We start from the raw sequence: 11416 nt of genomic DNA on the forward strand, positions 1-11416 counted from the left end.
CCGTCCCCTGCCTGTCGTGGCCAGCCACTGTGGCAGGTATTACTTACATGCTCGTAAGGACTGCAGGAGGCAGGCAGATGTTAAAATCTCCCATTTGTCTGGAAGGTGAAGTCAGAGGTGGAACCTCGTCCCATGACACAGGCCTTCACATTCAAGGGCTTTCCCTCTATCATGAAGAAACAATAATGTGAGTGGAAGGAAATGATTGAGTCATTGGATGGGTGGCGGCGGTGGGAGTGGGGACAGCAGTTCTTTGCCTGCCCTGTGCCCGCGTCCATGGCATACAGTCTGTAGTGCGGTACCCAGGAGGTCTTCTCAGGAAGGTCCTGGAACTCTCCAGAACAGTGGTTCTCAACATGTGGGTCACGACCCCTTTGGCAGTCGAACGACCCTTTCACAGGGGTCACCTTAGACCATCCTGCATATCAGATATTTACATTATGATTCATAACAATAGCCACATTACAGTTATGAAGTAGCAACGAAAATAATTTTATGGTTGGGTCACAACATGAGGAACTGTATTTAAAGGGCCAGAAGGTTGAGAACCACTGCTCTAGAAGCTTTAGAACTCTCTGAAAGCTCTAGAACTCTCTAGAACTGCCATCATCAGGTCAGGCCCAGGCAGAATTTGTACTGTCAGAACAGGCAGTTCATGCCCAGGAGCGAGGCTGCCTTGTGGCTCTGAGTGGTCAGTTCGCTGCCCCAGGAGAGCTGTGGGTGGTCGGTGTTTCCACCATCCACACAGAAGTAGAAGGGCTCATGGGCTTGGTTCCTCCAGCCCCACCCTTGGGAGCTGTCCTTCAGGGCTACAATAGAGCTAAGGAGAGAATAGGATGGGAGACAGAGGGAGGGTCCCAGATCCCACCTTCATCACAGACTCTCAACGCACACAGTGAAGTGCTAAGAATAAGGACCTTCCTCGCTTTGGGCATGGTTCAATGTCAAATCCTGGTTGTTTAGTCACCTTTTCAGAGACATTTTTCTACTTAGTAAAGTTGACAGGGCCATTTTAGATAAAGGAACTGAGACTCAGAAAAGCTACCTGACGTTCCCAAGATCACCCTGAAGCACAAGGGCCAAGGCCTCCTCCAAGTCCACGCACACAAAGAGAGAGCCTTTTTGTCTTTCACCCCCAAAGCATCTGAGCCTGAAACCTGGGAGGGGACAGTAGAGAAAAGACAGGCTTTGGGGTCAGAAGAGCTGGGCTTGAATCCTGGGCCACAAGCTGACTGATCTTGGGTAAGTTTACTTAGCTCCTCCTAGCCTCAGTTTTCCCATCTGTAAAATGGAGCAAGTAATCCTTGTATCAAAGAGATTGTTCTGAGAATTAAAAGATAGCATAGCTTTAAAGAAGCTGGCCCATGCTGTTTGAAATAAATCCGATATCTCTTTTCCCCTCCTCCAAGAAGTACAATTATCCCTACACAGACATACCATGGTTATTATCTATTTCCTTTTACCGGTCTTATTCTAAAAGTAAGTTGAGGAAGCTGATGCAATGACAAGCCCAAAGTGAAGGGATCTTTGACCCTTTACCCCTTGCTCTCCAAGCATCAGTGCAGGTGCGATTGTCATCCCGAAGATGCAGGAAACAGGAAGGATCACAAGGCGCTCATTCCACGGGCGCTGCGCCAGGCGGAGGACACAGCTCCACGCGGCCTGGGGAGCTGCTTCTCTCCGGACTCTTTCTCACTCTGCGTGGAACTTCTCTCTTGACTGTGATGATCTTACTGCTGAGCGTTTTCCATGCTCTTCCCAGGGATGCTCTCCATCTGGCTAGCTCAGCTGGAATGTTGCTTCATTCATTCATTCATTCATTCGTTCATTCATTCACTGGCTCAGTACTTACTGAGAGCTCACTATGTTCTAGTGGGGGACAGTCAGAAACAAGTGCACCTGTACCTGTGATATGCAGTCACCCCCCTTCTCCACCGGGGATGCATTCCAAGACACCCAGTGATGCCTGGAACCCAGAACAGCACCAAACCTTATATGTACACAATGGGAAAGTTGACTCTATAAATTAGGCACAGTATGAGATTAACAACAATAACTAATAATAAAACATAACAATATACAGTACTGTGTCTTTCTCTGTGTGTGTGTGTATGTGTGTGTGTCTCTCAATACTTTATTGTGCTACACTCAGCTTTTCACTTAAAGGAAGCGCTTTACGGCTTCTCTGATGTACTGGAATTGCCGGCATCACTACTCTTGTGTTTGGGGACATGATTAAGTAAAGTTAAGGTGACTTGAACATAAGCACTGAGATACCACGACAGTCAATCTGATGACCAAGACAGCTACTAAGTGAGAAATGGAACAGTGAGAGATTTCATCAGGAGGCTCAGAATAGAACACAATTTAAAACGTATTGATTGCTTATTTCTGGAATCTTCCATTTAATATTTTTGGACTGCAGTTGACCACAGGTTCCTGAAACCATGGAGCTCAAAACCATGGGTAGGGAGAACGACTGTATATATGATTTGTTACTCATAAGAGCTAGGAAGAGCCAAAGAGCTGGGCAAAGGCATAGAGGGTGGCGGTGCTGGTGTAGATATGATGCTTGGGGGACGTGTGCTCAGAGCGGAATCCGGAGGAAAATGAGGGGTGGTGGGTGGGGCACAGGCGTCAAGGTGGGGTGGGGGGGGCGGGAATCAAATGCAAACAACTAATGGAATAAGCATGGCATGTGTGCAGAGAGAAGGGAGCACTCGCTGGGCCTGGAATCTGGGTGGCCACTGATGGGTGGGCCTGATTATCTTTATGAACTTCCTCAGGCTCTGAGGTTCCAGGAGTCGAAGAGCCCTGAGCCCATGGCCAGCTGGACAGAGAAGGGAGTTCTGAGGACATCGTGCTGCAGGTGGCCAGCTGAACCTGTGCTCTGTTCCCTGGTACAGGCCCCCTGTCCGGGGCCAGACGGGCACACGAGGGACTGTGCAGTGTGTCAGACAACCGTCACGGCCAGCCTGACTCAGAGACAGGACTTCAGCTAATCCGCTTAGAGAGAGAGGCTGGGGGCATCACGCCCATCTTCCCGCGCATCTTCCCACCCAGTGAGTAATCCCTCTGTCTTCCTTCTCCGGACCTGCCACAAGGTACCACACCAACTGGGTGGCTTCAAGCAATGTTTGCTCTCACGGCTCTGGAAGCGAGATGTCTGAAAGCTTCAGGTGGTTTCTGGCAACCATCGGGAGTCCTGGATTTGCAGCTGCGTAATTCCAATCCCTGCCTTCCTCGTCACAGGGCATTCCCTGTGTGTCTGTCTTTCCACGGCTGTCTTTTTACAAGGCCACCGGTTGCATTGGATGAGGGCTCCTCCCTACTCCAGTATGACCTCCTCTTAACTAATTACATCCGCAACAACCCTATTTCCAAGTAAGGTCAAGTTCTCAGGTCCTGGGGGTAGGACTTCAACCTATCTTTGTTTTGGTGAGGGGACACAATCAGCCCACAACGCCTCCCCTGCCAAGCAATTAATTCCAGTGGCAAGTAATTCCCACTGGAGAGACTCAGTTGGCTTTCACGGAGGAACTTTGAGAGCTTTGTTGGCCAAGCAAAGGGCCTTTGGGTTCTCATGGGCACTTCCACGGCTGGGAGCGCAGCCTTAGATGCAGCCAACTCTGCGGCTGTACGTTTCCCTCTCCCCTTCCCCCCCTTCCCAGTCCTCCCCTGTCCCAGAAATATTTATCAAGAGATTAATATATTCCAGGAACGGTGCCAAGTCCTGGTGCCCAACCGTAAACAAGACAGGAGGAGGGAAAGGCTGTCATTACATCACCCTTGCCCACAGGTCCTCGGTTCACTCGAGGCCACACAGAACGCCCTGGCCACACCTGATGTGGCCCTTTCGCGATCCAAGAAGCAATGGGCTCCCCCAAGGCTCCTGTGGATCGAACACCTTGGTTTCTGTACGTAATCCACATGATAGGGTGGTAGAAACTGTATGGCCCAGACCAGGCACCGTGGAGAGCGACAGTGTGTGCCCTGCATAAGTACACCGAGATGACAGGCGACACCAGCAGTGTCCCGAGCTGACTGCAGCATACGGTTGCCTCCTGAGGCCCGGTCTACAGGTCTTTCCTCACCCCCGCTGCTCTCCTCTGCGTGTTGTCTACTCTGGCTCCTCTCAGATCACTCTTCCCAGAAGGAACTGCCACATGAGCCTGGCAGAGAGTAGGAGAAGCAAATAGGTAAGGAGATCCTCTTAATAAATATGCCGGACGCTGTCACAGAGGCACGAGGTGGGTGTTTGGAGAAGCCAGAGGAAGAAGCAATGGAGTCTTTCTGAGCAAGTGCGGCTGGCTTCACAGAGGACCTGATATCCCTTTCAGGGTGAGTAGCAGTTCCCGTGCCAGGGCCGGGTGGGCGCCTTGGGAAAGAGCATCCTTGTCACGTCTCAAGGAGAGAGTGGTGATTTTTTCCCCCCAATTACAGTTGACCTATAACATTACAGAGACTCGTGGGATTTTTCATGGAGCCTTAGGAGGTCTCATCTGTTTCCGGCCCTGCTTTGAGCTAACCCTAAATCATTATGGCCAGGACGCACTGTCCTGGATGCCAGCAGCTCATTCCTACGTCTGACCCTCTGATTTGTTCTGAGGGAGAACAGCCAAAATGCAGACTGGATTTAGCAAATGAGGCATCAGCAGCTTGGCCCAGGATCCATCCCATTCCCAGGCCCCATGGGAGTGAGTCCTTGACAAGCATTGGCCGAGAACAAGCCTCCTTGATGGGTCTGTGCTGGCCTCTGGGGAGGCAGCCATCACACATTGTCGCTGCTCCCCAAGAGGTCATTCTAGTGAGCAAGACACACCACACGCGCACACCATGAACTCTAAGTTACAACAAAATGTCTAAGGACTGCTGCACACCTTTGTAAGTTTACCGGATATTTTGGGAACACAGGGACCATGGCAAGTAATTCCAACCGGAGGGACAGGGTTGGCTTTCACTGAAGAGCTTTGAGAGCTCTGATGGCCAAGTCAAATGTCAGAGTAGAGAAGGGGTGGCCCAGAGGTGTGGAAACACAGGACATGAGTGAGATGAGAGCAGGCTTTGGGGCTGGCTTCTAGTGCAGGTGGGGGGGAGGGAGCACTGGTCAGGGGGACAGCCCCAGGTGGCAGCACCAGGAGCTGCTGGGATAGCAGCCACCGTCATGCATGGACAACCATCCACACATGCCTTCCCTCTGGCCAAGGTCTAAATGCAAGTGTGGCCCTAGCTGGTTTTGCTCAGTGGGTAGCGCATCAGTCTGCAGACCGAAGGGTCCTTCCTGGGTTCAACTCTGGTCAAGGGCACATGCCCGGGTTGCAGGCTCGATCCCCATTAGGGGGTGTGCAGGAGGCAGCCGATCAATGATTCTCTCTCATCATTGAGGTTTCCATCTCTCTCTCCTTCTCCCTTCCTCTCTGAAATCAATAAAAATATATTAAATAAAGTAAATAATGAATAAATGCGAGTGCGGTGACTGCCGGGGCAGAGGCAGCGCAGTGAGGAGCGGGGACCACTGAAGCCACACAGCCCGGTCTGGGAAGGCTTGTCATCGGCTGTGCCCTCTTCTCCACCGCCGGGGAGGCCGGCCCCTCAGTAGCTGCCTGGAGTCCTTCCCATGTGGGTGGTGGAGGTTCGCTGGAGCCATGACTCACCACCGAGCTGGCCTCCGTCCAAACCCAAACACTCTGCACAGCCCAGGCTGATGAAGCCGCCGGCAAACCCTCACCAGCCTTTGGCAGCCCCTGGAGCCAGAGCATGACACCAGCAGTGCGTAGGGGGGGAGGTCAAACACCCAACTGGCCCTCGGCTGCGTGCCCTCCTGGCCCAGGAGAGAGTGCGAGGGTCCGCCGGGATATAAGATGAAAAAGAAGAGGAGGTGGGCCCGACTGCCAGGTTTCTGATGTGGGTAACGGGGAGCGCCATCCCTGAAAGGGAGAATTCGGCAGAGGGGTGTGCCGAAGGGGAGAGACAATGAGTTCGGTTTGGGATATGTTGAATGTGGTGTGTTGGGGTCCTCTGGGTTCCAGGAGGCAGTGCCTGTGAGTTTTTTTTTTAAGAAGTAAGGTGAGGATGAAAACAGATCTAGAAGGTTTGGTAGGCACATAGTAGGTCCTATGAGAACCTACTGAATGAGAACCCCCGGGACCAGCACTTCAGCTCCCAGCTCAGGGGATGTTTGGGAAGACCCCACGCAGACTGACTTTCCAGGGAAGCACAGAACATCCTTTGTGTGATTATGATCGAAGCAGACAACTGGAGGGCATATTTCAGCTCAAAGTACCCAAGATGGGGGGCCGGTGGAGGCCTAGCCCTGTCAGAAGTCGGTGTGAGGGGCCAGCAAGAGCTTGTCTGGTTGTCTGGAACCGTGAAGATCCGGGAGGCATCCACAGAAGAGATGGCATGTTCTCAACCCTGGAGCAATACTTATTTTCCCTTCACGTTTATTGCCCTGGAACTCTGTTGATAGATCTTACATAATCACATTGTTTAAATATTTGCGATGGTGATTACACCACCATTCAATTTTAATTGCCACGGCTGTTAACACGTCAGACATTCTCAAGCAAAATGAATTCGGACCAAACAATTGATTGATGGTCTTTAAAATCAATCCAAACCTTCAGAAATGAACCAGTTTCATAACCCAACATCCCAACCTCGAAGTGAATTTGAACACTAGATCTGATGACCTCCGGGATGTTCCCCCTGAGGCCACACGTTAGTCCTACAAAGAACAGACAGAAATGCAAAGCATGCAGTTGAGAATCACAGAATTTATTTTTATGCAAAAATCCCTTCTTAAAACCAAAAGTAAAAAATAACCATTGGGGGGGGGGGGGGGAGGCGGGGGAATCCCTTCTAGAGCAGGTCCAATGCTTCACTCATCTCTCTTTGAATCTGTGAGTGACAGGCATCTCAGTACCTAAAAGGACAGCCCCACCCTTGCTGGTTTGACTCAGTGGATAGAGCGTCAGTCTGGGTCCTGGGTTTGATTCCAGTCAAGGGTACATGTCCGGGTTGCAGACTCCATCCCCATTGTGGGGTGTACAGGAGGCAGCCGATCAATAATTCTCTTTCATCATTGATGTTTCTCTCTCTCTCTTTCCCTCTATCTCCTTCTCTGAAATCAATAAAAATATATTAAAAAAAAAAAAAGACAGCCCCATCTATTTTTGGCTTGTTCCAATGAGTACCAAGTTCTTTCTTATGTCATACTGAAATAGAGTTCCACTTCCTTTTGTCACTCATAAATTTCACTTTCTAGAACAACACAGAAAAATTCCAATTCTGATCTGAAGATTCCTTTGAGAACTGAGTCCCCGGGTGAGAGAAACAAACAAACCCAGTAGATGCCACACTCTGCTCCGCCAGGACTATCTGAGGGTAAGGCCCTGGGAAGTTCTGTAGCCAATTTCATTTCACATGGTGGTCTTATAAGTCTACGGGCTTATGGGATTGGAGAAATCTTGGAGAAGGCGTTCTGGACAGTTAGCTGCTGCAGCTTCACTTCAATGGAATTCCAATACAGAACCGCCCGCCCCAAGACCTGCCTAGGCCCTTGCTCACTGGGGACAGGGGGTCAGTGTTTGGGGAGAAAGGTTAACATGCTACAAGGAACATTTATTTCAGAATCAGATCCCATGTACTAATATACAGTGATTATTGTTTCTAATCATATTTATGAGGTTTAATATAATGCAGTCTTTGAGCTGGCATTAAGAAACCCACAGAGAGGTACCTTTGTAAACAAATGTGCACTTCAGTCGGATTGAGTCAAATCGTGCTGGGTTAGAACTCCAGCTCGGCCACTTATTAACAGTATGATCTAAGGCAGTGATGGCGAACCTTCTGAGCTCGGTGTGTCAGCATTTTGAAAAACCCTAACTTAACTCTGGTGCCGTGTCACATATAGAAATTTTTTGATATTTGCAACCATAGTAAAACAAAGACTTATATTTTTGATATTTATTTTATATATTTAAATGCCATTTAACAAAGAAAAATCAACCAAAAAAATGAGTTCGCATGTCACTTCTGACACGCGTGTCGTAGGTTCGCCATCACTGATCTAAGGCCTTGGCTTCCTCCGATGGAAGATGGGTATGAACATACTTAACCTTGAAGGATAGTGGAAGGTTAAGTGAGAAAAGGTCTATCAAGGGCCTGGTGTTCGGTCTGGGCTGCAGCAGGTGCTTAATCAATGGAGCGAATAGGGTTCTAGATTCCAATTTTAAACACCAGAGGAACGATCGGTTAACTCCTTTAGAAAATTCAATACTAGGAACAGGCCTATACAATCTATTACAATATATTCAAGGTCATATATGTAAAGTAGTTGCTGATATCTAAAATTCTGTTGATGTAGAAAGTAATACCCGGGCAGGCGGGGTGTGCACCCGGCCGGAGGTGCACATGGGGCCGGAAGGAGAGCATGTCTTTTGAGGCAGGGGTCGTGGCGGCTTTCGTCCAGGCGGTGGAGGTAGCGGCTTCCATGGTGGCGGCAGCAGCAACAACCACTTCCGAGATGGAGTGGCGCTCATTTCAGAGGCAGGGGTGGCGGCAGGCGGAGGAGGATTTGGCCACGGGGTGGCCTCGGAGGCTTTAACAAAGGCCAAGGCCGAGCTCCTCCAAACATGTGGCTTAATGAGGAGAGTCCCCGCATCCCCGGGAAGAGGGCGTGGCTTGTACATGGACCACAGAGGAAAATAAGGTGCTTACTGCAAGGCTCGGGTTCATTTAGAAAACAAAGAGCACATTGGACAAGTGGATGAGATATTTGGATAACTTAGAGATTTTTATTTTTCAGTTAAATTGACAGAAAATAGGAAGACCACGCCCTTTAAAAAACCATTGCAGAGGATTTTACCTGGACCTGCAGGTGAGAAGGGACTCCGAGGCGGTGGCAGGGGCGGGGCAGGAGGCAGAGGCAGTGGTTCAGAGGTGGTGGCGGTGATGGTTGTAGGGGTGGAGAAGGAGGAAGAGGAGGAGGAGGTCGCCTCACCGGGTGTGTAGCAGTTGGCAGAGGAACTTCAGTTGATCTCTGCGCTGACCTGCATGAGCTACTTCTATGGGTCAGACACGTGTTTCTTGGGTGACTCTTGAAGAACTCAGATGTCATACAAATGTGAATGCAACAGAATAGGCACGTACGCTCTAAAAGAGTGTGCACAAGGGTTTTAATGTTTGTTATGCTGCTTGGAACTGTGGTTAGCTTAATAAGTAGAGTTTTCATATTTAAAATATATATATATATATATTAAGAATTTTTCAATTTGACTTTTCCGGAAAGGGGCCAGAAGTGACCTCTGAAAATGGCTCGCTACTCACTTGACCCAGAGAACCCTACAAAAGCATGCACATCAAGAGGTTCAAATGTCCCTGTTCACTTTAAGAACACCAGTGAGACCGCCCAGGCCACCAGGGCTGCATATCCGCAAAGCCACCAAATATCTGAGGGTTGTCATTTTACAGAAGCAGTGGGTGCCGTTCCTCATTATAAGGGTGGAGCTGGTAGGTGTGCCCAGGCCAAACAGCTGGGCCGAACACAGGGTCAGTGGCCCCCAACAGAGTGCTGAATTGTCGCTGCACGTGCTCAAAAATGCCAAGAGCCATGCTGAACTGCAGGGGTTAGCTGTGGATTCTCTGGTCATTGAGCACATCCAGGTGAACAAAGGGAAAGGGGGCGTCCCTTGCTCCCCAGTTGACAGAATGAAAGCCTCCCGCATTCAGCTTCACGGTTTCAGAGGTGAGGAGAGAGCCTGGCCTTGTCTAAGGCTGACCTTGGGTTTTAATGGAGGAGGAGGAGGACAAGGGGACGAGAGACCCCGTCTGGCACTGGACAGTGTGTATCAAGCTCTCCAGCCCTGTCATCTCAGGGGAAGCCAGGGGAGGCGCTGCAGGTAGGAAATGAGCACACTTTGCCCCCCGCCACCCCCCCTCCCCCCCAACAGCATCCATGGGGCCCGAGGCCTGGCTCTCCTGGGCTCAGCTTGGCCATGCTGGGAACAGGGCTTGGACGGCCATCCGTGCTCTCTCTGTAACACTCACAGAGGTGGTTACAACCCTCATCTGCTAATATAGTGTCCAGGGTTCTTTAGTGAGCCTGAGAGGAGGGGTGAGTAGCAAGGTATCTTCTCCCCAGGCTCCCCCGAGGCCTGGACTGTGAGAAGTGAGTATTAGACGAAAGGCCTGAAGCAGCTGCTGCAGGCAAGGAGCCCCAGGCCGGGGTTCCCACCTTCGGGAGGCCCTGGGACCTTGCTTAGCTAGTCTGCGTCTCTGGAGGCACCCAGCCCCCGGGGCCTGCAGGGCGTGTCATGTTGAGGACACCGGACCCAGTGGCCTCTCTCAGCCCTCTGGTCTGGAGAACTATTGGGAAACGAAATGCACCAGACCCCACCCTCAGAGGAGACTGGAGACAATTGCGGATTCAACTCGAGAAAGAGATGAAAGCCAGAGGCGGGTTTCCTGAGAAAGTGCTGCGATGTTTTGTTGGTGCAGTTTGATTTATTTAAATGTGTGGTGTTCAGTCTGGGTTGAAAATCCCAAGGATGTCCAGAAGTTTCTCGAGAGGGAGACGGAAGGGGACTGAGGCAGTGAGGTTCAGGGCGCCCTGTTCCCACATCAACCAGAGGCATTCCACTTTCATCCCCTTTTTTAAAAAAAACCAACACACACTTGGGCTTAATGTAAATGTTACTTAAAGAATATTTTTTAATAAAAGGGTTTCGCTGCTACCATCATGTTTGAAAACGACAGGTGTGTTCCCTCCCTTTTCCATAGGACGCTGGTCCTGACATTCCACGCATACATGGAGATGATCAGTCTTGCTTTGGGAGAATAGAGAGACATTCATATGCTCATTCCTCATTCCACAGATGGTTACTGGGTGCTTCCTTCGTGCCAGGCACAACTCTGCATCATGAAAAAGAAAAAGGTCTAATAAATGTCACCCTTGCCCTTAAGAGATGGCACAGGTTACAGCCCACGGCTGGCAGCTCAGAGGCGTGTGAAGAGTGTGGGCTTGGGGATAGGCTGGGGGTTCCACCTGTGAATAATCCAATTCCTGTCAGCTGAAGCCACAGACACCGTTCTATTTCAGACACCTCTCCTTTTCTCTGAATGGATTTTCAGTGTCTGCAGCTTCGGAGGCTTCTTTGGAACAGCCAAGCTTTTAGCTCCCTTTCTCCATACCATTTGGTCCGACTGGGGGCCACTTTAATCCAAACGGAGGCTTCAGCAAAGGTTTTAACAGCTGTACTCTTGATTTTCTTCTTTTCTTATTCTTTTTTTCATGAAGAGCTGCTTCTCTAATGAGGATGCTGTAGCACACAATGAGAGCAAACACTGCTAAGCCTTTGTTAAATTAGGCCACTGAGATTTAGGGATTGTTTGTTACCACAGCATAACCTCACCC

At 50.1% G+C, this 11416-nt stretch overlaps 1 pseudogene; it reads left to right on the forward strand.

Annotated features, from left to right (window-relative positions):
* LOC111827443 overlaps positions 1-10843 on the forward strand; it is a 29186-nt pseudogene extending 18343 nt beyond the window's left edge.
* Positions 10844-11416: the final 573 nt, after the last annotated feature.

Source organism: Myotis lucifugus, unplaced genomic scaffold, assembly GCF_000147115.1.
Source record: "Myotis lucifugus unplaced genomic scaffold, Myoluc2.0 scaffold_165, whole genome shotgun sequence".
In the NCBI taxonomy this organism is placed as follows: Eukaryota; Metazoa; Chordata; class Mammalia; order Chiroptera; family Vespertilionidae; genus Myotis; species Myotis lucifugus.